Raw genomic sequence first — 27,038 nt, forward strand, 5'->3', positions numbered from 1 at the left:
AGCTCACTTTGGCTTCAGTTTGTGTTGAAGGTTCTTAGCAGGTGCTGGCAGCTCCGGGGATGTGACACAACATATATAGCTCTCTCTTCATCCAAGAGCCAGGATCAGTTTCATGCTGACCCTGCAAATTACATTTGCACTATGCGGAGTTTGTCCTGTTGTTGTTGTAGCTTGGATGATCTAAGTTTACAGCCGAGTCAAGGCTTGTAAGGAGAGCTGGTATCTTTTACTAGACCTAACTGGAGAGACAAAGCGAAAAAGCAACCCATGAGCTTCCAGGCACAAAGGTCTGTCTCGTCCCTCTCTAATGGCAAACAAGAAACACTGAAGGGTCTGTGCCACTCTCCAGAGATGTGCCATCGCCTGCTACTTTATCACTATACACGTCATTTTCTCCCAGTAGCAGCAGTCTTTCCCTTCATTTTTAAGAGCTATTTCCCTGTGATGGACATTCACAAGGACACAGGGCACTGCTCTTAAATAGAGCCTTTTCTTGTGTTCAGTCATGCTTACAAATGTCTGTTGTAGTGATAAATGACAGATTTGATGGAAAGTAGCAGCGTGCAGCAAACAATCCCGTGTGGAAGTGTCAGGGCTTCCTCTGTACTTCTACCAGGACGCTTTGCTTCAGCTGAAGCCCTGCCTCTCAGCAAACCACCCTTTCAGCAGGCGATGCTTCTGTTTGTGCCAGGAGATCTTAATCTGCTCTGAAATCCACCGCTGTGTTTTTATTCGCATAAACTTCCTTCCATATGGCAAAATTAGTGCTGGTCACAGAACCTATGCATACAGTAGCAGGTCGTACAGGCTGGTATGAGCAGAGCAGTGGAGCAAATCTGTTGGTGCCGAGGACCAGGCATGTGTCAGGGGGGGTTTGCTTTGGGCTAGTTTGTGCCTGGTTCTGGGACTTAGCTACCTGTTAGCGGTTGGAGTGCATTAGGGGCAGTCCTGGAGCACATCTGGCTTAGTTTCATGCAAAAAAACATTTATTGAATGTGCTCTTAGACCACTCAGTGCTGTGAACCGAAGCACAGTGAATGGGAACAAGCAGGATATTTGTTCAGAAATGTGCTTCTGGTCCGGTCTAAAATGCTGGTGCAGATTCCTCTGGAGTGCGTCGTGCTACAGCATAGCTCATCAGAAAGGCCATGTCCTTCATGGTGCATCAGCACTCCTTCAGCCGGGCATTGTATGTCCTTTACTCAAGGAGGCACATATTCCTCCAGGTCACATATGAGTGTGCACGCAGAACATTGACTAACCCGGAAGGTACTTTTTAGGGAGAAGTCCTAGTCAGATATACTATTTTCATATCTATACAAAAGGAAATATCCTGTTTTTAGTGTCTGGTGATGTAGCCATAAGCTTCTAGCAACAAACAAATGGGTGTGACGCATTTGCTAAAAAAACCCACAAAACCCAACAAACGAACCAATTTTAAAAAACCCAATACCCCCCACCCTCCAAAATATCAAGGAGCCTTTCAGAAGCCTATACTAATACATTCAAGATAAGGGAGTGAGAAACAGTAGTATGAAACATAAGGCTGACCATACTTACCCTAATGAGAGATGTTTTCATTTTTGTAGTGGAAGCAATGTGCCTTAAAAGGCTAGAATGTTTAATCATCTCATCTTTGCCAGAATGTTTTAATCGCCAGAATGTTTTAATCACCAGTCTAAATTAAAAATATAGAAAGTACTGGAATTGCAATTGTTTCAATAAATGTGAAGGAAGAACTAAGTGCCAAGAAATACATTAAGAAAGTATTTTTTGTCCCTGCTGCTACATTTAAGAGAATATAGCTGTCACTCTTGCTTTGCTAAGGTCTGTCCTCTGAAAGTAGTCCCATTGATCGTGGCCAGAGGATGCTGTTATTTTCCAGCACGTGACTTTATTCAGACACTTTTGGGAAACTGGTATAAAACTTAACAAGAGGAAATGACATTAGAAAGCTATCATTATTATTATTATTATTATTATTATTATTATTATTATCATCATCATCATCATCATCATCATCATTATTATTATTTGGGGGTGTGTGTTATATTTGGTTCTGCTTGCTGATTCCATCTTTGGGTTTTATGGACACTGTATGAACACCGCAAGCCTGAAGAAGAAATTTTTTAAAGATTGTGATGATTTTGCACTAATTCCAAGGAAATTCTGAAGGCCTTCCCCGTACTCCTCAGTTTCAGCTGTGCATTGACTACCCTGAATTGCAGGACTTGGCTTCCAGCGCAGTTTGAACTATAGGAAGGTTTGGAGCAGACAGAAAAAAGTACAATGTGTGCCTGAACACACTGTAAAATAAGCAATGTAAACTATGAATATGGAAGAAGAAAACAGAAAGTAGATTTTCAATGTCTTCATAAACCATAAAATATGTCCTACAAGTAAAATAAAATCCTTTGTCTATGCCAAGCATTACTCCATGGTAATTTTTCATTACCCTGTATCCATTTGTGTGAGCCACTAACTCCCGTTTGTAGCCGTCCACTGGTCTAGACAGACAAATCTTCGGAGATCTATTCTTTTTGATGGATTTATCAGATTTCCAGCCCCATTTCCCGCCTCGTTCCAATTCCTGTTCCTTCCTCGCTGTTGCGCTGGCTGCAGCGGGTTGCTGAGGTAGGTCCACATCACTAATCCTGCGGCATCAGGGCGAGCAGCTCACTTACTTGCCTTCCCTTTCTTTTAGGCTTGTTTGAAGTGACCCCCCACCTCGTACTTATTATGATATGGAAACTGGCTGCCTCTGCAGTAAATTTAAAACCTGTGCGGTGCACACAGTATGCTACCGCTGAGGAGCACAGGAAAATAACGCCCTCAAACTCCTCTGCCCCAGCTCCTTTAATACAATACGTGTTCTTGCTGCGCAGGCTTTTGTACGGCACGTACGTTGTGTATCCAGCAAGCTTAATATTGCACTCTGTGAAAAACTTTGTTGGTATAAGGTTGCTAAAAAGGGCTTATAATAAAGCTGTTTTCTAACACGGTAGTTTTTGTTTATTTTCAGAGTTCAAGAACACAGTGCTTTGGTAGTTGTGCAGTCCCGGATGTGTAAGGTATTTAAAAATCAATTCCAGAAACCAAAGCAGTTCTATCCAAGGTACATCAAGGGCTAGATTCCAGCCACACATTCAGGATAAATAATGTAAAGCCATCAGTCACATTTTATAGTAAGCAAAGTAAAATTGAAGAAGTAAAGACAAGCTAATAAAATAATTAATATTAGTGGAAAATAACTGGTATACAGTAACAAATACGTTTCTGTAGACATACCACTTAACTCTAAAAAAACATATACATACATATATGATGGCTACAAATGAGCTTGTGATTTTCTTCCAAAAGTATTTGAGCAGGAAGTAAAACATTTTCCCAGTGGATGAAATAACATTCATTTTTGCCAATCTAAGCAAGGCAGATTTAAATTTTATGTGTGTCCAACTGCTTGTTCCCCCTCAGCTAATAACCTGCCTGCTGGAAACATTTCAAATGAAAAGGAGTTCACAGTTCCTAAGCCCAGCTCTGAATATATCTGCCATGCATGTAAACAAGTAAACCATTATGTTTCTTGTTGAGATAAAGAATACCATGATAAGTGGGGACTTTTACAAAACAAAGGGCTTCGTATTGCGAGTGTGGATAATCTTCCAGAAAACCCTGTGTTTTGGCAAATCACACCAGATTAATCTATTAGGCATCTCCTTTCATCATCAAATTTCCGCTGCCTATCACAGTGGCTGCCTTATCAAGCACCCTTTTCTCAATAGCGGGCCCATTCCTAGGATTTCAGGTGCTGGCCTTCCGCGCTCGGAAAACAGGTGTCCCCACTGTTTTCAGGCAGGAAAGGTCCCTGCACAGAAGCCTGGGAAAGGGCAGGGGTATCAGCCGCTGTTCTACCTGAAGGAACAGGTAACAGGAAACTGTTGATTCAATGGGTTGAACTTAATTGGCACGCATTAGTCAGCACTGAGTGTTTTTTTGTGAATTAAAAATCCTCATAAGAATTCTTCCCGACAAAAGTTTCGGAAAGCCGTGGGAGGGGGGAAGGTATGTGCCCAGAGATACCCTCCCAGGAGCAGCCAGTTCTTGTAACTCTATTTTAAGTGCCGCATTCTCTCGGTGTATTCCAGAAAATATGAGCTAGGAGTGGAGGGCAGCATGTCAAGCTTTACGTGGATGTGTATAGTGCCCGAGCTGTTAGGCAAATTGCCTATATTCAGGAGGAAATGGATTTCAAATCTCAACTAAAGGCTAATATTTCAAACCAATTAGTATGATGGATCAGGTTTTCGAGCTCTCAGTGCCTCCTCTGGCCAGGCTTTTTTTTTTTTCTCTTCTAGCTAATGAAACTGGGCATATGGTTTCTGACCAGACTATTCATCTGTGAAACAGGGCCATCCACTTGGTCACCCAGAAACACCGCAATATGGAGCACAGACGGAGCCGGGGGTATGAAGAATGACATTTTAAACCCGTCAGAGAAATGTGTTTTACAGGAGCCAGTGAATCCTCGCTTCTCTTATTTAACTTTCAGTGCTTATCTCTTCTAGTCAAGACAGCATCAAGCAGCTCCTGTCCTGGCGGGTGTCTCAGTGCCCGCCTGCCTTCTTGGGCAGAAAAAGACCTCCATTCTCTGCTCCGAACTCCGCTCCTGAAAAATTGGCTCGCACGGACTTTAGTGTAATAAAATCAAGGCAGGCAGGAAGGCCGGGGCAGTGACAGCAGGAAGAGCCCGTCTGCTCTCAGCTCCTTGCTTTGACAGCAGGGCTGCTCAGGGGATGGGGATGAGCTCCCAGCTCTGCTGGGTGGGTAGGAAGTGTTTGATAAGCGCATGCCTGCCCTTCCGGGACTCCACAGCACGGGCTTTGTTTCATCTACAGATGATTAAATGGTCTACGGGGCAATTACGAGCCGAAGGAAGGAATAGCCGGCTCTCTCCAGGTTTCCTCAATCAGCACGATTGAATTTCTCAAAGGAAGGCAGCAGTAGCAGTGGCAGGCTCAATGACTTTTCCTGAAAAATGTTCTCCAGTTTAGGATTGAGCTTTCATTTAACTACTTGCTGTTTCATTTTATTAAGTGCAAATTGTGGCTTAATAGATTTACAGTTGCCATAAACTTCGGCATCATGAAAGCTGTCAGTGGCCAGTTACACAGTGTATTACTCGTATGATGCTAGAAAGGGTGAACTGGACAAGCCAGGCACCAAGAAAGTCTGCAGAGCGTTTTAACGGGTCTGTGCACGGTCTTTGGAGAGGCAGACGGAGCCAAAACGCAAGCAGTCGCTCAGAAGTTTCCTTTTGTTCCTCTCTTTTATAGGAATTAGAGTGGAGGTGGAAGATTTCAGAAGTTTATCTGCAAATGAAAAATAGCATATTTTGTCTTTTCAAACACAAACTTTGTAAATTAGCTCTGCTAGACAGTGGTTACCCAAGTCCAAAGACACAGGTTTTTTACTGTGTGCCCATTACACTGTAGCTCTGTTCTGCACTCATTACACTGTGTTTAGTTCCAGATACATACCAGCAAAAAATGTAGACATACTGGAGGGAGTTCAGAGAGAAACATCAAGGCTGATTAAAGGGCAGGAGGGACAGACTCCTGCGAGAAGATTAAAAAAATTAAATACGAATGGTTTGGTTACGCAATGATGGGGCAGTGGGCATGAGAGCCATTTTCCCTAGGACAAAGACCGCAGGCTGTTCAGTTTTTACTTATGCAATTCCAGGTAACCTCCCTCCCAGTCAGGCGACTGATTTGCCACGGGTGAAGGGGAGAGCTGCTTCCCTTCCTCAAACAAACTAAGCAAGAAGGGCTAAAGAGAGGAAGAGAAGATGTATTTTCATTTTGCGTGTGGGGGATTTTTTTCCCTTCTTAATAAACTCTCCTTTGGGATGCTATTAATTTCGGAAGTCGGCAGCTTTTCCCACCAACCATAGTATTTTTGGCAAATATCTGGAGCCCCTCTGTGTGTTGCTAAAGAGTTGGTTAGTTTACTTCAGATAGCATACGTAGGGATCTGGGTTACCCCCAGCCCAGATAGGTACAAAAAGCTCTCGGAGGTCTTTGGGGAAGTTTGATGCTGGCATAAAACAAGACCGCTACAGCTCTACCCTGTTACGTCCCCTGAGCAAAGAACTCTCCCATGTAAGAGTATCAACGTGAGGAAAATAAAGAGGTGGTGTCCTGTGCAGGAAAAACGTTCCCCCTCTGTGTATGCAGAGGGGTGTACAAATGTCTCCATATGCAAAGATGCACCCCAGGCATGAAACGGTAGAAAGGAAAGCTATAAGAACCTATTTTTGCTGTTACTGAATTCTGAAAAGTGCTTGCTTTTATGGCCAAATATTCTGAGAAGGAGTGAAAGGTACACATGAACTTTGCTGAGTGACAACAACTGTACCAGAGGACAACATATTAGAGGACCTAATAATTATGTGAGTAGTTTCTTGGTGTAATGATGCTGTGTGAAACAAGACAATTTATTTCAAAACACTTTTAACAGACAAATAATTGAAGGGTGACTATACTGGGAGAGTTAAATCGCCCACAGAGTGTGTATTCATACCGTTTTATGATGTCTTGTAAACAGGCATGGACCTGCCAACAGGGATTGAGGAGACTTTTGCCCTTCCGTTCCGCCAGCACAGCTAACGAGCCCACAGCTTACAAGGCCACTGTACCCTTACAGCCTATTCCCACTCCTTTCCTGTCAACAGCCCTGCCCCATCCCATAACGTGGTGTGTAGATCACGTCAAAGGGACTGGAACAGAGTTATAATGTGTTGGGTTATGTTCAGAGGAGCACAAATCATTACCAATAAAGCCCAAACCACCTCCTAAAAACAAATAAAGGAAGTTTATTTTCTAGACCTTTTTGTGGTCTAGCTGTTAAATCGCACTTTCAGGGAACCAAAGAACGCTTCTAAGGCAATTTGTAGTTAACTTTGCAGTACTGTCAGTCTGTGAAATGCAACCTGTTTCTTCTAAACAAAGCTAAACTCTGTATTTCCCTTGTCTCTGAACTAGAAAACACAGTTTAATAGACACAACCAACAAGACTTTTTTTTTTTCCCCACAGTTACTTCACGTGTAAATTAAATTAATTTATTTCTGTAAACCAGACCTTACTGTATGAGTGGAAGACAAGGGTTTTAAGGCTCTCAGTCCACTCGGCTAATTGCAGCCTAAAACACCCTGCATGTTTGTTGCAAAGGACCATTTTGAAATGGCTCAAATACCTCAGAAAATTGCCTAAATCTTCTTCACTTCATTAGCAAATGTCATATGTACAGATCGTCAGAGGACTTAATGGTGACTATGCTAATAGACAGCTGCCAGCATGCTGCGGTGAGCGAGGCCATTTGTAATTCTCATTAACAGTTCTACCATTTTCGGTTGTATGAAAAGTGATAACACACTGATCTAACAGTCATTAAGAACTTTTTCTTACTCCTTTAGGATTAATTTGCACTGACCCAGAATTCTGTATTTGCTTAACACAAGCAGTGGGCCACTTTGATGTTATCTGCTTCTATAAACAATAGCGTACAGTTCTCTCCTGGGCTAAAACAGCTCTTATTCTACTGAGAATTAGCTGTATTAATCATTCTGAAGTCCAAGAGTGCATGATCATAAATTGTGTGCAGGGACCTCACTTAGCAACTCCCAAGACTCTCATTTATCAACATTTTTTTTCCCTTCCTGGATATTTAGTATGTAGGGAGTAATTTATTTCTGAGCCGGTGCTTTGTGATGTCTTTCATGTTGAAGTAAAGTTGGAAAACTTTCTGCAACAAATATAATTTTTCTTACTTCCTTAGTGTAAAAACAAAAATTATGGACCACAGCTACAGACTGATTCCCTCAAGTGGCCAGAACAGAAAACACAGGCCAAGCTTCCAGTCGCTGAGCTCTGAATTGGATGAACCAGGCAATGGTAACTAAAAATAAGGAGAATTGCACACTACATATGCCTTTGCTCAGTTATTCAATTAGAGTTTTAAAAATGTGGGGCATCTTTTAAGCCGATGCCTAACTTTTTCTTACCTTTCTCAAACTAAGTTGCTAAAACATAATTAAGGTATGATTAAAGCAAGATGAAATCTTCAGAGAACACTAGCTTAGTTTATATTTTTCCAGAAAAGATCTGGCTACAAATGAATTATGGTTTTGTTTTTACCATTCTTTGGTCACAGAAGACCATACAAATCTGCCAAAAACTTAAGGAAGAAAAATGCTGCTCCGTATCAGCTCAGAGTTGATATGATACCATGTCTCTCATATTTTTAATGCAGCCAGTAAAAGACTTCTATTTAAAATCCCTCCTCACTTACAAAAACCCCTTGCAAAAGGATACAAAGTCAGAGCGCACAGAAATCAAGGACAGAGGCAGCAAAACCATTTTGAGTAAATGGATGAAAAGCTTGGGTCTTAGATGGCTGTCTTTTATCCACATGGCTCAATTTCTTCAGCTTTTGGGATTTTCCATTACCTAAACCAAAAGTGGGAACAGAGGCCCCGATTCTGCTTTTCTTGAGAGGAGCATACATGAAGTATCTTCACTGACTTTTACTGGGGAAAGTCCAGATTTAAGTCATTTTTGATGAGAGAAGAATTTTGGCCCAACTCGGGCAGAATCAAACTCATGAGCACAGAAACCTTTCTAACTTTTTTTCCTAGTTTCCTCCTGAGCTTAACTTCGATTTCAAAGCTCTCACTGTTTTATTGTAAACATGTGGTTTTTAAACTACTGCACTGCTCCAAATTTATCTGCATGTGAGTTTATTTTATATTAAGTACTTCAAAAAATGTCTGAACATAAAATGCCAACAGAAACAACAAAAATATAAATAAATCACCACATTCAGCAGAAATGCTTTAATTCAGAATGTAATAAAGACAGTCAAGGTCTAAAAAGTTTATGCCAGAGTGTAAACTGAAGGGATTGGTAATTTATTTTTTTCCTGTGGACAGTTTTGCTCCTGCAGCCAAAAGATTCTCAAAGGTTGTTAAAAAATATAAAGAAAAAAAAAAAGACAGTGGAAAAATGTTTATTCCCCCTCAAGAAATTCTGGCTTCTGCAATTTGGCATCCTTCTCAGCCATTGAGAACTTTTGTTTCAGCGGAGGCCAAGCGCTGCTGTTATATTCACAGATTCTCCCTCTCTTCCCATAAATAAATATTCAGGAGCTGTGACCTATCCTCACCTAGAGCTGTGCAGTCCTAATTCTTCCTGGATTTCTAATTACAGAAGAGTTTGCTTCCAGATTCAGGGGGTAAAATTCTGCCAGCAGTGATGTGAGGCACCCTGGCTGATTTCGACCCAGTAAAACTATCAGTAACTACCTGTGGAAGAATTTTCCTTTAGGACTACGGACACATGTTGCACGTCTACAGCAGCAAATGCCTATACGATGCGATGCAGACATGCCTCAGCCAGACCTACCTCAGTGTTACAAAATTCATCCTGGTTCACTAAATTGGGTGATATGTCATTTCATGGGAGTAATGACTTTTTTTTCCTGCCTTAGGAAACACCGCGCCTCACTCCACAGAGCACTGCAGACATGCTTACAGTGCACTTAATCTCTAGCACATCAGCTCAGCTTTATTTAAAATGCTGTGGATGGATGCTTGACACAATCCTTAAGAGTTATTTTTGCATCACCCATACACGGAGAACCGTACCCCTGCTGAAACAAGGGTAAATAGGGGCTTTCAAGTGCCTTCTCGTCAATGCATGGTCAGCATGCTTTTGCCTGCTTATTCTCTGCTCCTTTGTATACTGCTGCTGCAGTGAGATTTGATCTGGGTTTATGCCTTGAGCATTATCTACTGGATCCTGTGTCTGCAGCCTGAGAGAATGAAACTATCATCTGCTTAATTCAAGATCCATTTTAAAAAGTTGCAGCACTTCCACTGCCCTTGTCACTCACGCTTGCATTGGCATATCTCCGAAGAACTGCATAATTCGAGTACAGTGATTAATTGATTGAAGTCTGGCTATTGTTATTATTAACTCTCCTGAGACTTAATTTCTGATATTAATTTTGCGCTTTCCATTAGCTGTCACAGTATATTAATTTGTATTTATCGGAAATCTATCTTTTGTTCTGAAAGTGTGTTCCCAAAATTTGCAATGCTGAAATACGTATTCGCTTATGAAAGCGCAAGGCCCATGTTACAGTCTCATCTAAATGTGAAGGTATAAACATAAAATTGTATTTACCGGTGACATTAAAAATAACAAAGAGTAAGTTTCACAGTTCATTTTAGTCCTTCCTTTTATGGCTGTATTTGGTGGCTCACCTGCATTAATAATTTCATGGTTGTATGGGAGAGGGTCTATCATTGAGAACTCCCCTACTTCTAGTCCCTGGACATCTCTATGAGGGCAGCCATGCTGACAGGCAAAAGATGAGGTGTCCATAGATGCCTATAGAAGTCTTTTTCATATGCATTATCTCACTGGCAAAAGAATTTGACATCTCCATCCAAGAGTCAAGAATGTTACCTCACGTGCGGAAGACCTTCTTTTAAAGAAATGCCAGCTGCCTACTATAGGTAGTTGAAATTATATTTTCCTGTGACATCACACCCACATTCTCTGCACTGATTTAAGAATGGGGTCGTGCAGTACCTGTCCTTTACAAAGGTAGTATTTCCAGTTGGTGTTCCTCCATGTTCTGGATCCCTGCTGAAGGCACTGGCATCTCTCTAAGTAGGATCTTCAAAAGCTTAAGGGGCAGAAAGGAGAACAGCTGCTTTCAATTACCAAAAGCATGTATCTGCTAGTCAGGAAGAAAGGGTGGCTGCTCCTGCTCGGACAGAACAGCTCCCCGTTCTTTAGAAGCAAACTCTGGCAGATCAAAAATACACAGTATTTCATTTTGGTGAGAACAATGGTTTGAATAAGAAGGCAGAAAACTGGAAGGGCCTCTGAAGTACTTATATGTTGTGGTGGTCCCTATAAATAAACAAGCAGAATCTTCCAAAAAAATCAGTTTCTCCTTATAAATTGCTTCTGCTGTAGTTTGGGGGCTGGGGGTAGGAAGGAAGCACTCTTTGATCAAGGTTTGTCTTGAACCTATAAAAACGAATAGACAAAACTTGATGGTCTGTGCCGATAATTTGCTCCCCAAACATCCTCTCCTAATGGTTCCCTTCTGGTCCTTTGCTCCCTGGAAGTTTGGTTTCTTTCAAAGTGGAATATCAAAGTGATAAATGAGGACTTGAGGAAGAGATCGCTTGATGGGAGGATGCAGCCAGATTTTAGTAACAGAGGCAATGTCAAGAGCTTCATTTACGATCCAGTTGTATGCTGAACAGCAGGAAATGAGGAATCTGCTCCCTGTCAGCAGGTACTCTACAGACCCAAAGTGAAAGCTCAGATGAAACCATTGGGACAGATATTCTATTCCTCAAACACTGGCTCTGCTTTTGACATGGTGTATCACATTCTTCAAGGGGGTGGAAAGGAGAGGATGAATGTGGGAGGGCTTCAAAAGCAGACCACAGATACACTGCTCGGGACAAAAAACCTGAATAGGCATCTTTTTACTTCATGTTGTTTTTTCAAAAATGCCTGAAGACTACTTAAAATACTGAATTGTAGAAGACCACCAGACTACACTGAATTTAATAGAGCTCTGAAAGTGAACTGGAAAAAAATATAGAGATTATGGGCTGTTGAGTTGGAAAGTGGCCAACATTGTTCCCAGGATTTAGGTGATCTTGGATATTAGAGCATTTAATATTTGATTTGTGGATAGTCTACAGTTCATTTACTGTGGGATTTAAAAAAGAAAAGAAAAGAAAAGAAATCCAGAATACAGAGTTCAAGGATTTTAAAAGTAAGTAGAGGAAGGAGAAGATTATACCATGCTTAATCATACAATTTCCTCACTGCTAATGAGTTATGGGAGGATATACAGTTGTTCTAGCTTCTGAACTGTGAAGGGCAAACAGGAACACAGGTTCTGTTGCCCTAACGCAAAATCTGGTAATTCTATCCTCAGAACGTTCCTTGTAAAGTGCCTTCTGACTAGGCGTTCAATAAACACCTCCTTTCCAGGTGTGAGGGTCTTGAAACTACTCAATATGAAAGAGAGACACAAAAATTTCTGCTGAGCTTGGAGTCACTTAAGCTTTGAAAGTTTTGTGTCATTATTTATAGATAACACATCCATTGCTATTAAAACATCAGGCAGCACAAACAGGAATTTGTGGAGCTGGTCAGGGCTCTGGCACTATTGAGAAGACACATACTGAGATTTTACAACCCTTTTCAATGGGCTGAATGGGACTGGTCGGAGGCAGAGGTAGGTGGTGATGCAGGAGGGGTTTAGGGTGACAAGTTGGGAACACAATGACCAGCAGCAGCAGTGACACCTGCATAGGCAGGTGGCTTATTTAACACAGAGGAGGAGAGTACTTGGGTCAAGCTCCACAAAAGAGTCAGTGTTGCTCATATCCCAAGTCTGAGACAACGTGAAGAAATGGCTTCTGACATCAAAGGAGAAACAATTCTTACAACCAGAGGCTGATAATGAAGAAAAATTCTCCCTTGTTGTTTCCTTGCTGTAAGGAAGGAAAAAATTGCTGTCAGTGCTTTGGTGGAGAAGGAAGGGACAGACAAGACAGAACAGTTCAATGTCCAAGTGGTGACCAGTGAGTGGTGGTGTTCCTCAGGGGTCAGTACTGGCACCAGTGCTGTTTAACATCTTTGTCAGCGACATGGACAGTGAGATCGAGTGCACCCTCAGCAAGTTTGCCAATGACACCAAGCTGTGTTGTGTGGTCAACATGCTGGAGCGAAGGGATGACATCCAGAGGGACCTGGACAGGCTTGAGAGGGGGCCTGTGCAAACCTCATGAAGTTCAACAAGGCCAAATCCAAGGCCCTACGTGTGGGTTGGGGCAATCCCAAGTACAAATATAGGCTGGGCAGAGAATAGATTGAGAGCAGCCCTGAGGAGAAGGACTTGGGGATGTTAGTTGATGAGAAGCTGAACATGAGCCAGCAATGTGAGCTCACAGCCCAGCAAGCTAATGACATCCTGGGCTGCATCAAAAGAAGCGTGGCCAGCAGGTTGAGGGAGGTGATTCTGCCCCTCTACTCTGCTCTGGTGAGATGCCACCTGGAGTACTGCTTCCAGCTCTGAGGCCCCCAACATAAGAAGGACACGGACCTGTTGGAGTGAGTCCAGAGGAGGGCCTTGAAGATGATCAGAGGGCTGGAGCACCTCTCCTATGAAGACAGGCTGAGAGAGTTGGGGTTGTTCAGCCTGGAGAAGAGAAGACTCTGGGAGACGTTATAGCTGCCTTCCAGTACCTAAAGGGGGCCTGCAGGAGAGATAGGGAGGGACTCTTTATGAGGGAGTATAGTGATAGGATGGGGGAATAATGTTTTTAAACTGAAAGAGGGGAGATTTAGATTAGATATGAGGAAGAAATTCTTTGCTGTGAGGGTGGTGAGGCACTGGAACAGGTTGACTGGAAAAGTTGTAGATGCCCCATCCCCAGAAGTGTTCAAGGCCAAGTTGGATGGGGCTTTGAGCAACCAGGTCTAGTGGGAGGTGTCCGGGCCCATGGCAGGGCGATTGAAACTAGATGACCTTTAAGGTCCCTTCCAACTCTAACCATTCTATGATTCTATGAAGGTGGAATATGTTACCCCTTTGGCAATGAAAAGCAGAGGAATATGATGCTCATGACAGAAGGTGAATAAACGTCTTGTTACTTTTGTGCCTTCTGCCTGCACTCAGCTGTACGTGGATGCCAGGTTTGGCTTCCCCAGCAGTTCCCATGGCACTGATACTTGTGGCTCATGCTCTTTTATCACATGAAGAATTTGCAGCCATGCTGTTGTGCAGTCATTTAGATAAGGATTGAGCCTACCTCTTGAAACTGCATATCACTGGTTATTATAATTTTTTAAAGATAAGCAATCAATTATAATTAGTTCAATGCAAGTTTTCTTTCTTTTTTCTCTTTTTTTTTTTTTTTTTTTTAAGTCAGCTGCTTGGAACGTGCCACTTCTGCTTCACATCTGTTTCAAGATAGGCAGTTAGCTTCTGTTTCCTTGTTATTCCATCTGCAGTAGTTTCACAGCTGCATGTGTCCTACATGCTGCTGTTTTGTTCAGTGACAGCATTTAGATTAAGTTATTATTTCTTCCTATAGTCACCATTCTGATAGATGTACCTGTCTTTTCAAACCCACCTAGGGATCGGGATTGAAATTGTATCTACCCCAGTATAACCTGCTACTATAAAGGACAGGAAAACCATATTTTTTCCTTTGAATTAGTTACTAATTAAAACCAAAGTTTTAAGTGTTTTTATTTTTAAGTTATTTCTCATCCCTGGGAGGTGATGGTGGTATTAAATTTTTTTTATACCAATGGCCTAAGCACTACTAAAAAAGCTTTCCCTCTTTCAATATCCAGTGTAGATTTCAGGGACTGTGCGGCTGAAAGAATGGAGTGCCGAAGTTTTTCTCCAAGTACAGATGTTTTGACCATTTTAACAGACACGGCAATATCTCAGCCATTATCGTTATGTCATATCACAGCACACATACCCAAAGTATTCAGTAGGCTCCCAGAACTTAAAAAAACCAACACTATCTATCAGATCTGGTCTGTGAGAGACATTCACTCACTTAAACAAAATAAAGGAAAATGAAGAGATTTTATTATTATCAAACCTCAGGACGCTGCTGCCATTTGAAGTGCCGATTTAACTTTAAGCCCCTCTTTGATATTCTTAGCTGATGAGAGTACATGATGGCCATAAATCCAACTTGGCAATGATTCTGAAAGGTCACCTGTGGATATTGTTTTTCATGGTGTTAAATAGACTGTAATGGTCTCATTATTTCTCCAGAAGGACAAGTGAAAGTCCCATTGGTCTTCTTGCTGTCTCATAAATAATTAACAGTCTGTTTTAACTGGGTATAACCTTTGTACAGAGTGGCTGAACTTCACCGCATAGCAGAGGTAAAAGAGATTCAGAAAAATATCATCCATCATTGATGGTACTAAAACATTCAGGTAATCTAGGAATAAAAATAAAAAACTAATAATCAAGTGGTCATCAAGGAGTTTTAGAGGAACAATTGCCTTTCTGTACACATCTGAATATTTTTAGCATCCTCCATCATCCAGGTTACTCTTTTTTTGTTTTTGTACATCTTCCCATACGACCATCAGCTAACTTCCAACATGGAAAATTTACGTAACTGTGGAATAGGTGAGAAAAAGTTCAGAGTGTTTATTTTTCTCTTCTGCCATTGGTAAAAAGAAAAGGGATAAAAGAAGGACCAGATTCTTGTTATTACCAATATAAAACTCAGAGCTTTCAAGTAGGGATGATTAAAATCAAATCCTGCATTTGAATATTGTAATTATTTATTGGTTAGATAAATGGTCCTCTTCAATGTTCCACTTTGAGCATCTTCAACAAAATATCAGGGTCTGAAACTTGTACTAGATCCAGTATCTAAAACTCAATGCTGAAATCTGCCACGTCTCACCTGGAAACTCCCCAGTTTTCTTGGTAACAACAGCTGGTGTTAGCAATAAAGAGCCAGGTCTGAGCTTGCAGAAGATGTTTCATCATGACAAAGTGTGTGTGTGTGTGAAATTCCTATTGGATAGAGGAAAGATTGTCTGGAAAAGAAATGCTAAATTCCAGGCATGAAATTGCAGAAAATAAAATAAAGAGATTTAGACAAACAGAATCAAAAGTAGAGAGAGGAAAAGAGAGACTAGACTAAGAACACCAGTCTCTCAAAAGTTTCAGTTTTACAGAAAGTCAGACACAGGTAGTCTCAGCTCTTTTCGTCTTTCTAATGAACCTAAAATCTTCAAATCTGAACATCCCTATCCTCTGTTTGGAAACAAACAAACCAAACTCCGTGCCAAATTTCAGAGCAATGCAATACTCTTTGGCTATGGTGAGAAGATTGAGAAATTACTGTATCCGAAGTAACTATTTCCTTTCTGGTCTGTGTTTAAACTGAAATGTAATAAAATGAACTGCATGTTTCCACTGCAACGGTTCCTCTTGTCTCCTTTGTTCTGTATTTTGGGAAATGAAAATATCTGGCATACAAGTCATGGCAAGTTCATATAGAAAAAAATATAGTTTAACAATTCTGCTTTTGAAGTTCACTTCTGCGTAATCGTATTCTCTCTTTGGGCCTTCTAGTCTTGGACTGATGAATACATGATACTCGGATGAAGAGGAAATCTCTGAATGCCCATCGCAGGAGGAGATGTGGGAAAGATTGCTCTTGAACATGTGCTGTCTTCCAAGACGCTTGTAGCAGCTCCACAAAGCAAAGAGGTAGGGAGAGGAGGAAATATTTTAGAGCAGGAGTAGCGGGCGACTCCAACAGCATCTCTCAGACAACTGATGGGAATATCAACTCCTATTCCAAGCCCTTAGCTGCTGGTGGCAGCATGTCTCCGAGGAAAGCCGTGATACCAACAGTCAGGGGAGTCCGGAATCAGGCAGCTTTTCATGTGGAGGCCAGGGGAGATTTCGAGCTGCTTTGCCCTACTGATCCCTGAACTTCATGGGTGTTAGAGGACTTGCTCTCCTGCCCTTCCTGCCAAGAAAACAAACCCTTCCCTTCTAAGGAGACACTCATAAAATCCCCAGCTTAAAGAAATTAAAAAAAAGAAAAACCAACAGGGGAAGCTTCCTATGTGTCATTCTGGAAATTCTTTCCAGTACCCAGGGAGCTCCTTACAGTCTTATAGTCAGCATTTTTACAGCACTGTCTCTTTCTATTTTTAGCTGTTTTTTTTTATTTTTCAACTAATTTATGGGAAAACAGTAAAAGCAGAAAGACAGCGTACAGGTAATTTTATTAAGCAGCTGTAATGAGTGGTAGTTGCTAGTTGCACGCCGCGGAACCTCAGTGGTACCGCTCAAGTTGTCTATGAGGTGAAGGGGGACTACTTGGAGAGATTTATTATGTTCTTAACCTCAAGTTAAAAAGGAAAGATAAATAGAGGGAAGTCTCCTCCCAATAGACCTCAATTACTTACAAATAGTCAGAAGATGCATTGAAAACCTTACTGTTTTTATCCCAAGCTTCATTATTCTTTATGTAACTTTTCTTAAAGCTGAAGTGAGGAACTACATTCAGACTGAAGAGCTTCCTCTCCTTGAAGAAGAAACAAAATGAAAACAAAAGCCAAGAACATTTCTGCATGTTCCGCCCCCAGCTCCCTGCATGTATGTACGCACACACACACACACTCCTGGTTGTGGAGATGTCCTCATGTGCGAATCTTTCCGCTCTGCCCTCCTGTTTAAAAGCCTTTGTGCACTCAACGGGCAGATTTGAAGCTTCATAAAAACAAAGTCCTTTTACTGACTTCAGGAGGTCAAGCCTCATATATATGCAATTTGAGGAAAGCGGAAAAAGAAGACTGTTAGTACTTGCTGACCTTTTTTGTGCCCTGAAAAAAATTTTGAATTTTCCATTAATTCCATGTTAAAGTAGGGGTACGCAAACCTAAAGGTGACAACTTGACTTTCAGCAGCAGCAGCCCGATGGCGAACATTAGCACTTACTGATCATGCCTCAGTGTTAACTGATGCGGTTTCTGTGCAACCTGAGGGCATAACTATGGGCTGCTTGCAATATCCCAAATTTCCCCCACGGTCTCTAATGTTTACTTGAACTCTAGAAACTGGGATCTGGATTTTCATTCATTTTAGCTTAGAAAATATTGTGCTTTTACTGACTGTTACTATTGTCTACTGAATGGAGTGGTGGGATGGAAAGGAAACAAACCCTGAAGATGCAGGTGTGTGATGTGTTGAAATCTGATACCTCTCGCTGCCTGTAAGTAAAATAAACAGAATTGACTTAAATTAACTTAAGTGTTGACTGTAACCTCAAAGTCATTTTTTCCTTTTATCTCTCAAATATATATATTTTGGTGACATTTTAAAACCCTAGGTCTTAATTAATTTTCAGGGGGAGTTCTTCCTAAACACACAGGACAGATTCTGATCTTCTTTGGTGTTTGGTGGGGTGTAATGACAGAGGTGCGTTGTCCTGTTTCATCACTGGCTTCAAGGGATTTTACAAAATTTCCCTTTGTTATAACAATTGTATAAAGCGAGAACTGGATCTCTCTTCTTACTGCCAGATCGCAATCATCACAGAAACTTTAAAACAAACAAAGAGCCAGAGGCTACCTGTTCCTTTGCGCAGTGGCTTCAAGCTGCCAAGGCTGGACTGAAGCCAGCCTTCGGGTCAGGTTTACATTATCACCAGCAAAGAAGAAAAATCAGGTCCTGGAAAAAAAAAAAAAGGTACCGTAGTTAATAAGAAATTGAAAAAATCTGATTAGCACATCTGCGATTAATCAAAGCCGTCACAAATAATTCAATGAAATGTAACTCTTTGCTGAAATCTATTTTGACTCAGTTTACAACAGCCCGAACAATTGTGCTCCCCTTCAGAAAAACAAACAAACAATTTCCCTGGCAAACAGGGCAGTATTATTTTAACCCTACACAGGATGACAGCTTTTCTGTGTACATATTACTACGAGACACGGTACCTAGCACATTGGACACGTTTCCATACCACTTACAGAGTAGATTTATATATTTCTTAAGGGCTTGTACCCTTAACACGATGGACTGAGAGCATGCGAGAGTGAATGAAATAAAGGTGTATTTGGTTTGGTAAGCATCTGGATGAGAGGCTGCCAAGGGAAGTTTGGGGGCTGTTGGAAATGTTGTACATAATACAGTACACTTTCTCAAGGCTCTGTGTTTGATCAAAGCTCCCGTGTGGTTTCGGGAGAAGCTGTGTTCATAAGGAAATCCCTTTTTCATTTCATTTTTGTTTTATTTTATTTGAACGTAAAACTGAAACTCGGACAGCTTATTTTAAACCTTAAAGATCCCTTGCAGCCTTTCATAAGAAACTATAACATCAATAATGATGCTTTGGCTTCCTGAATTTCCCTTGCAGCTTTCTTGGATTCATTATTTTCCCCTCTCCAGGAGACGAAAGCTGGCTCTGTGGTACAGAGTGGATGCCCCTGGGTTTTTGGTGGGGAGCAGGCCATTCCTGGGGACCCGGAGAGAGCCATGAACCTATGCATTGTCGAACAGCTCTTGGAGGAAGGGGAAAGTGGTAGCCCCAGGGATTTGATAACAGCAGTCTGATCCTCACCTCTTTAGCCACAGCAGGAGCAAGAGCAGCAGGAGGTCTCCTCCAGCTCCTGCTACAAAAGGAGAGTCTTAATGCAACCAAAATGGCTACATGCAACCCAGCTTTGTTTCCCACATCTTTCCTTGTTCCTATCCCAGCTTAGATTTAAGATCTGCCCCTTCGCCTCTCTGCTTCCACACCAGGTCTGCAACATGACTGTGTCTCCACCTGGAAAGCTCTCCGTGATGGGGTTCCATCATAGAGACTCCAAGAATGGAGACTTTATGAAAAGAAAACACCATCTAGGTGATGGAGGAACCATGTTTGCACACATATGTAGTGCAATACTAGTGGGTTCCAAATCAATGTCCAGCCCTACCCTCTTCTTTTTAATATCCATTCCATGACAGAGATGGTATTTTCAACACTTGCATGTTGCTGTGTGCCAACTATTCTGTCTTGGCTCTACACAGGATTTTTTCTTCTTATCTTTTTCTATTTTCTTGTGTCACATCATAATTTCATGTTTAGTCCTGCAAGCTGCTGAAAACCAAAGCATATAAAGGACGCAGTCTGTAGAATAGCACCCAAAAAGTGCAAGTTCTTGTGGGAAAGGACTATGCTTGTCACATCTAGAAAGCATCTTAACCACTGATACCATTGTGCAAAGATAGGAAGGCCAATAATAAATAGGGCAGTGAAGTGGATGTATTTTATAGTATTAACTTCAGAAAACACAGTGCAATACTCTTAGGATGACTTTTATGTATCATAATAGCAGGTTTATCTCATCTTAGCTAAAATGTAAACAAACATGACAAAATATAACAGACTCTCAGTATGTTGCTAACTTGATATGACAGAGTGCAATAAAATTGGATATAGTGTTGTTACACTTCTCTACAACCACAACTTTGGATGTTGTACAAATCTTGGATATAGCACTGCTTCATGGATAATAAAATAATGTGAACGTTGAATATTTGATCCAAAATTTGGTGGATAATTATTATTAGACATGTGGATATTCCCAGGAAGGCAGCCTTTATTATTGCTCATGGATCCGTTCTGTAACTCTTTTTTTTATATATTGCTGGCAAAATGTCTAGGGTGGAAAATCATAGGCAATTCACATCAAGTAAAATGTGCAGGCCAGGAGTTTTGCATTAACGTACCCGCTAGGCTGCAGTGAATTTATAACCCCTTAAAGCAGTACAAAGGGTTTTAGTATTGGGTATAAATTATGTATAAAAGACTCAGCGTGAACTGTTGTCCCTGTATTAAGGTAGGTACACCAGGCATAAAAAATAAATGACAAAATCTACATTAATGTTAAGAGGTCAACTTTAAACTGACAAAATCAAGGAAATGCAGAATTACTGCTGAATCCTTGTGTCACTCATTTTACCCCCTACTCAGTTCACACTGGGTCATCCCACTTCTTTCTGAGCCAGAGCGAAACCTCTGCTAACGCAGAGGGAGCAAGCAGGAGTCACCAGCTTGAGTACACGTGGGGCAGGTGATGACTGGGGACCACTGCTACTGATCTGCTTGTCCCTCTCAAGAGAGAAACCATCCATCCCTGCGACAGATACAATCCATCCAGGAACATTCTCCTCCTAGGTGTTCCTCCCTCCCCTCTTACCCTACCAGTCCGTGTTATACCCACTTGACATTTAGCCTACCACCTCTCTTCAAAAAAAATTTATATTCTGACCAAAGGAACTCCAACATGTTTTGGGGACATTACTAAGCTGTAACTAATAGCATTTCAAATAATTCAGAGATATTGGGGTTCAGGGAAAAGTACTTCCTTCTTCAAAACAGAGGGAAAACAGGACAAAAGAAATGAGCTGATATTGCCAAAAGAAAAATATATAATTTTCAATATGAAACTAAAACGGCACTTCAAGGTGTATCACATTAATTTCCTATGAGATAAATAATAAAAGCATTGTTAGCAGCAAGATGTGAAGGGTGAATGTGAAGCAAGCTTAGTGAGGAGAATTAATTACAGATCGTACCCCAATAATACACTTGGATCATGACATATCAACATTCATATTTCAGGACACAGATAAAAACATCAAAACGAAAGAGTGGCATTACTTGCCCTACTGCAGCATCTTACCCCTCCCTCAACATGAGGATGTAAACCCCCCCATACAAACATACATGTACAGTGAACATGAGTCATATTTTAAAGACTCAGGGGGTAAACTTGGTTTCAGATAAGCCAATGGGAATATGGGTTGCATCCATAAATTTGAGGAGTGACTAATGTGTTACCCCAGCCTAATTGGCAGTTCCCTCCAGATCACAGGTTTTCATTATTTTCTGTTAAAGATTTGCTCTCCCTTGTGTCACCCTTATTGGCAGTGATTAGATCAGCACCCAAATTAGTGAACGTTATCAAACTCAGTAACTTGTGACTGAAGAAGAAAGATGTTCAGCTGAAAGGCTTCAAGTGACAAAGACCATAAGGAATTATTTTGCTTCAGGGAGTAATTACACACTTAAAAAGTAATTTTAGTCCCACCTGTAGCCATTGGATTGCATTATGTTCTAGTTCTGGAGACCAAAGAGGTCCCTATTGCCACGTGTAAGTAATTACAGATTGTGATCTAGTTGTTTTTGTGAGCCTAATAATCCATAACAACCTAACTGCCAGTTACACATGGAAGGTTTCAGTTGTCTCCTCCTGTATCTAAGTCAATAACTTGTCAAACCTTGACACAGGTTTTCTGAAAGGTTTGCTTTTTTTTTTTTTCCTGCTACAAAACATTTTGTAAGGGCACAGAAACTTCACGTCTTACTTTCAGTGACTAAGATCTTCACAGGCAAAAAAAATGCTGATACTTGTAGGGTTAGTAGCTGCAAGAACCTGGGCACATTATTTTAGATCTGTCTATCCGAAGATGCTGGTTTTGGAAGGCTCTTCCAAAGTAGGCAAAGTCAAATGTTTCTTCTTTCTGCTATATTTCTACAGGGACAAATATATGCCTGGCACATATACTACATTTCAGAAAGATCAATATCCATAGCATGAAGGTCACAGAAATATTGGTAAATGTGATTTAAACAACTGGGAGCAAAAACTAGCAAGTTCAATTTTCAACACATTTGTGGCACTAAGGTGATAAAGTTTGTGTGGGCCTAATCAGTGTGCTTCTACCGGGCACACTACTTCTTACCCTACTTCTTAGGGGCACAGAGTCTAGTTGGAGACCAGTGACGAGTGGTGTTCCCCAGGGGTCAGTACTGGGTCCAGTCCTGTTCAACATATTCATCAATGACCTGGATGAGGGGATAGAGTGCACCCTCAGCAAGTTTGCTGATGACACCAAGCTGGGTGGGGTGGCTGACACACCGGAAGGCTGTGCCGCCATACAGAGAGACCTGGACAGGTTGGAGATCTGGGCAGAGAGAAACCTTATGAAGTTCAACAAGGGCAAGTGTAGGGTGCTGCACCTGGGGAGGAACAACCCCATGCACCAGTACAGGTTGGGGGCTGACCTGCTGGAGAGCAGCTCAGTGGAAAGAGACCTGGGAGTCCTGGTGGACAACAGGATGACCATGAGTCAGCAATGTGCCCTTGTGGCCAAGAAGGCCAATGGCATCCTGGGGTGCATCAAGAGGAGCGTGGCCAGCAGGTCAAGGGAGGTCATCCTCCCCCTCTACTCTGCCTTGGTGAGGCCGCACCTGGAGTACTGTGTCCAGTTCTGGGCTCCCCGGTTCAAGAGGGACAGGGAACTGCTGGAAAGGGTGCAGCGGAGGGCTACGAGGATGATTAGGGGACTGGAACACCTCTCTTATGAGGAAAGGCTGAGGGATTTGGGTCTCTTCAGTCTGGAAAAAAGACGTCTGAGGGGTGACCTTATCAACGCTTATAAATACTTAAAGGGTGGGTGTCAGGACGATGGGGCGAGGCTCTTTTCAGTGGTGCCCGGGGACAGGACAAGAGGCAATGGGCACAAACTGGAACATAGGAAGTTCCACCTAAACATGAGGAGGAACTTCTTTACCCTGAGGGTGGCAGAGCACTGGAACAGGCTGCCCAGAGAGGTGGTGGAGTCTCCATCTCTGGAGACATTCAAAACCCACCTGGACGTGTTCCTGTGTAACCTGCTCTAGGTGACCCTGCTCTGGCAGGGGGGTTGGACTAGATGATCTCCAGAGGTCCCTTCCAACCCTATGATTCTATGATTCTATGATTCTATGATTCTACCGATGTTTTGGATTTGAGGGTGGTGTTTCCAGTGCGGGATATTCATACTTGGGTCTCTCAACTGTTCGGCTGATCTAGATGGCTTGTAGATAGCAGCATGGAGGCCGAGCACAGCTGTTCCAGAGTATCCTTTCTATGGTCATGACAAGTTAGGTCCCTCTCACAGTGCCATGTATAAGTGAAGGAAGCATTTTCTGCTTTTAGAGTAGTCAGCTCATGAGGAATGCTGAACCAAACTAATTGTAATCTCATGCGATCAGTACAATTTCACCTGATTTATTGGTGAAACTCCAGGGCAGCAAAATCCACCTATTGTAGGCTGGAGACAACACTATTGGAGATGAAGTGCTGAAACTGGAAAAGTACAGGACTTGGTAACAGAGCTTATGATATCAAATATCTACCCTGATTGGCTTTTTTTAAAAGACAAAACAAAAGAAAAAGGTTATTTTCAGACTGTTTGTCATGACATATAATTTGGGCGGAAATTTTGATGTTTGCTGAGAACATTTGTGTTTTTCCAGGATTCCCCAGAAGAAGAGTAGCTTGAACTGAAGAGACTCTTGAAAAATAATTAATCAATAACCCAATGATTTGAACTTGTGTAGGCCAGTGAATTATGAGGGGGTATTAGCTGCATGTTCTCTATAAACATTTAAGAGGAGAAATTAAGCTGTGATTTCTATTTGAAGGAACAGGAAAGTCACAACATGATGTCAAAAATTCTTTGAGAAAGTGGCTAATTAACCCTTCCTCCCAAGCCTAGAGGCCATGAGTGGATTAGAAAAAGGTAATGATCCCTAAACAATAGTTATATGGCAATAACGAAAAAGCACTGTGCTAGGAGAGGAATGATGCATGCAGTGAATTTGCTGACAGTAAGTGGTACAAATAGCCAATATGGAAACATTCACAAAATAATTGCTATAGGAGCAACGTTTAAGTTCTGAGTGAGCACAAAGATTCAGCCATGCGTTTGGCTTTTCTTACTTGAAGTGTAACAACACTTTAAATGCTGAAATATAAAATCTGTTCTACAAATGTCTATTTTGTTACAGTCTTTCATGAGGGCATTATGGCTTTCAGGTGCAATAAACTACCCCTTTTTGTAACAACACCCCTTTATAAACACAAAGCAAATCATTATGTGGAAAGGGGAGAAGTTAAAAGCCCTAAATCTTCCATTCCCAAGGATACTGTTACCTTCAGATAGAATGTATTTTTTATGTATGTATTTACTGCTTAAATGTAGTATATTTCCATTGGGTTTAACTGACAAGATTTTAGGGAGTTCTTTATTACTGATTTATATATATACATATAGACACATATATGTTCAACTACCCATACACTTTTTTGCTCCTGTTTCCTAGCATAAAATTATTACCTTCCCTGGAACAATGAAAATGCAACTGCTTTCTAGACCAGTGACTATTCTTTCTTTGAAGAGGCTCATAATAGGATGCATGAAACATCTGGAAGAATTAAATCAAAGGGTGATGGAATTCCCACTGGAGAACACATGTCAAACAAGAAAAAGAGTCTTGTGGAACAAATGAGATTTTGCCCTGAGAATTAGCAAGTACAACAGCTAGGCTTAACGTTGGATTGAGACAAAAACTCCTAAGAGGCCTATTGATATAGTTTTTAAACATCCACTGTGCCTAAAAAAAGAGAAGAATTTGTGTAACTTAGCCTGCAAGCAAAATGTCTGTTTTCGCTATCCACAGCCACTATTCAGTGCAATTCCTGGGAGCCACAATAATCTACATGTAGGGAAGACAGTCTGGGAGATGGACTGCATCTGATAAACACGCTGTTCAATTAGGAAAATAGTCAACTATAGCCCTAAAGCTGCAATGGGGAAGGGACCACCAAATTCAGTAGATATGTAGGGACCCACAAAGAACAATAGAAATTCATGCTATTAGTGAGGAGGGAGTAGGATTTGTTATTCCTTCTTAACTGTGTTGCTCGCTCATCCATTGCGGTATGGAAAGCCACCCAGAGAACAGCTAGAATGGAATTAAGATCCACAACTCAAGTTGCTCATTTTGGCACTGGTGTAATTCCAGTTGCCGCACCAAAGCTGAATTTCATTCAGTATCTTTATTAGGGAGAAGATTAAAAGCAACTTCAGAAACTGGTAGTCTCACATAGACTTTTGTGTACCTTGCACAATCATATTCATATCTCATTCACAGCTGTCAAACAAGAAAAAAATTAACATCTGTCTGTACAACAATACCAATTGCGCCAAAACCGTAGTGCAATGTGCTGAGTTAAAGCAATTTGAAGAGTAATTCAATGAGAATTAATTTACTTTTCTTGCAAAAAGAAAATGCTCTTTCATCCATATCCTAATGGATCCCTCCATCCAATCTTGTTCTATTTCTGTCTTTACATTCTTATAAACAAAAAGACTTATGGAAGCCAAGTTGCAAAGAATGGGCAAGACCATGACTGGTCATACGTGACTTTGGATGAAGCAAAAGAGATTTTCAAACCACCTATTTCTCACTGGTCCAAAGGCAGCTCAAGAGAGCAGAGGTATGTTCTTTCCCCTGTGTTTCTGAAGTTGCCTTCACCCTCACTCAGTGGAGAATGCTTTGCTCATGGAAGAGGGAACAAAGGGAGCTGTGACCGCAAAAAACATGAGTGATCTTGGATTAGAGATGCATTTGGTGATTGGATTACTCGATGGTGTTCTACTAAACTATTTAGCTCTTTTGGATTTATTAAAAACAAAACTCTAAAAACCTGTTACTTTTTTGAATACAAAGAGTGTTGTCTTTCCACTACGTCTGGACTAATTTGAGAGGAAGGTGATCTGCTGTTGAAGAAGGTGGTGGGAGAGCAGATGTTCTACTCTGGACAACAGAGAATGTATTTGCAATACTGCAAAATGCAAAGTCAAGCACGCCCTTTATTCTTCTGTATTTCATGCATTTCTGTCAGGCCTTCACTCAAACTGCTAGATCACCAACACGTGAGCAGAAAGACGAAGAGCAGGAGGGATTTTAAGGATAAAACTGACTTTTGAAATCTCTGCTTCCTATGCAGATAAAACAAAAAAAAAGGTATTTTCACTGCAATTAAATATTGAAACAATATGAACAGTACTCTGAACTGTATTATCTTAAAAGCGAAAAATGCAATTTAGAGACTTCATCGCACTGCAGAAGTTCCACCAACTGACTATAGGTTAGTACACTGGACCCTTATGCCTTTTTAGCACACCGGTTTCTTAGACTATCATTCCTACAATGATTTTATCTTTTCCTTGGAAATCCTTCTATGCAGCTGTTCTTCATGCAAATGTAAGAATTATTTCCACTTTGTTATCTTCAGAAGCACGTTGCTGCATTTGCAAAAATAAGTTTCCAGACATGCTGGTTCTCTGCCTTCCTGTTTGCAAGTGCAAATTGTGCCAGAAAGGGCATGCTGCTTCTCTGTGATCACAAAATTAATTGGATTTGTCAGCAGTAGTCTGATTTATGTCTCCAGTTCAAGTCACAAACATGTTATCAGTGCTAAAAGTGGTGGTTGATAGGTCAGGGTGATGAAATCTTTCACTAATGCTTCACCTTCAGAGA

The sequence above is a fragment of the Chroicocephalus ridibundus genome, chromosome 2 (assembly GCF_963924245.1).
Source record: "Chroicocephalus ridibundus chromosome 2, bChrRid1.1, whole genome shotgun sequence".
In the NCBI taxonomy this organism is placed as follows: Eukaryota; Metazoa; Chordata; class Aves; order Charadriiformes; family Laridae; genus Chroicocephalus; species Chroicocephalus ridibundus.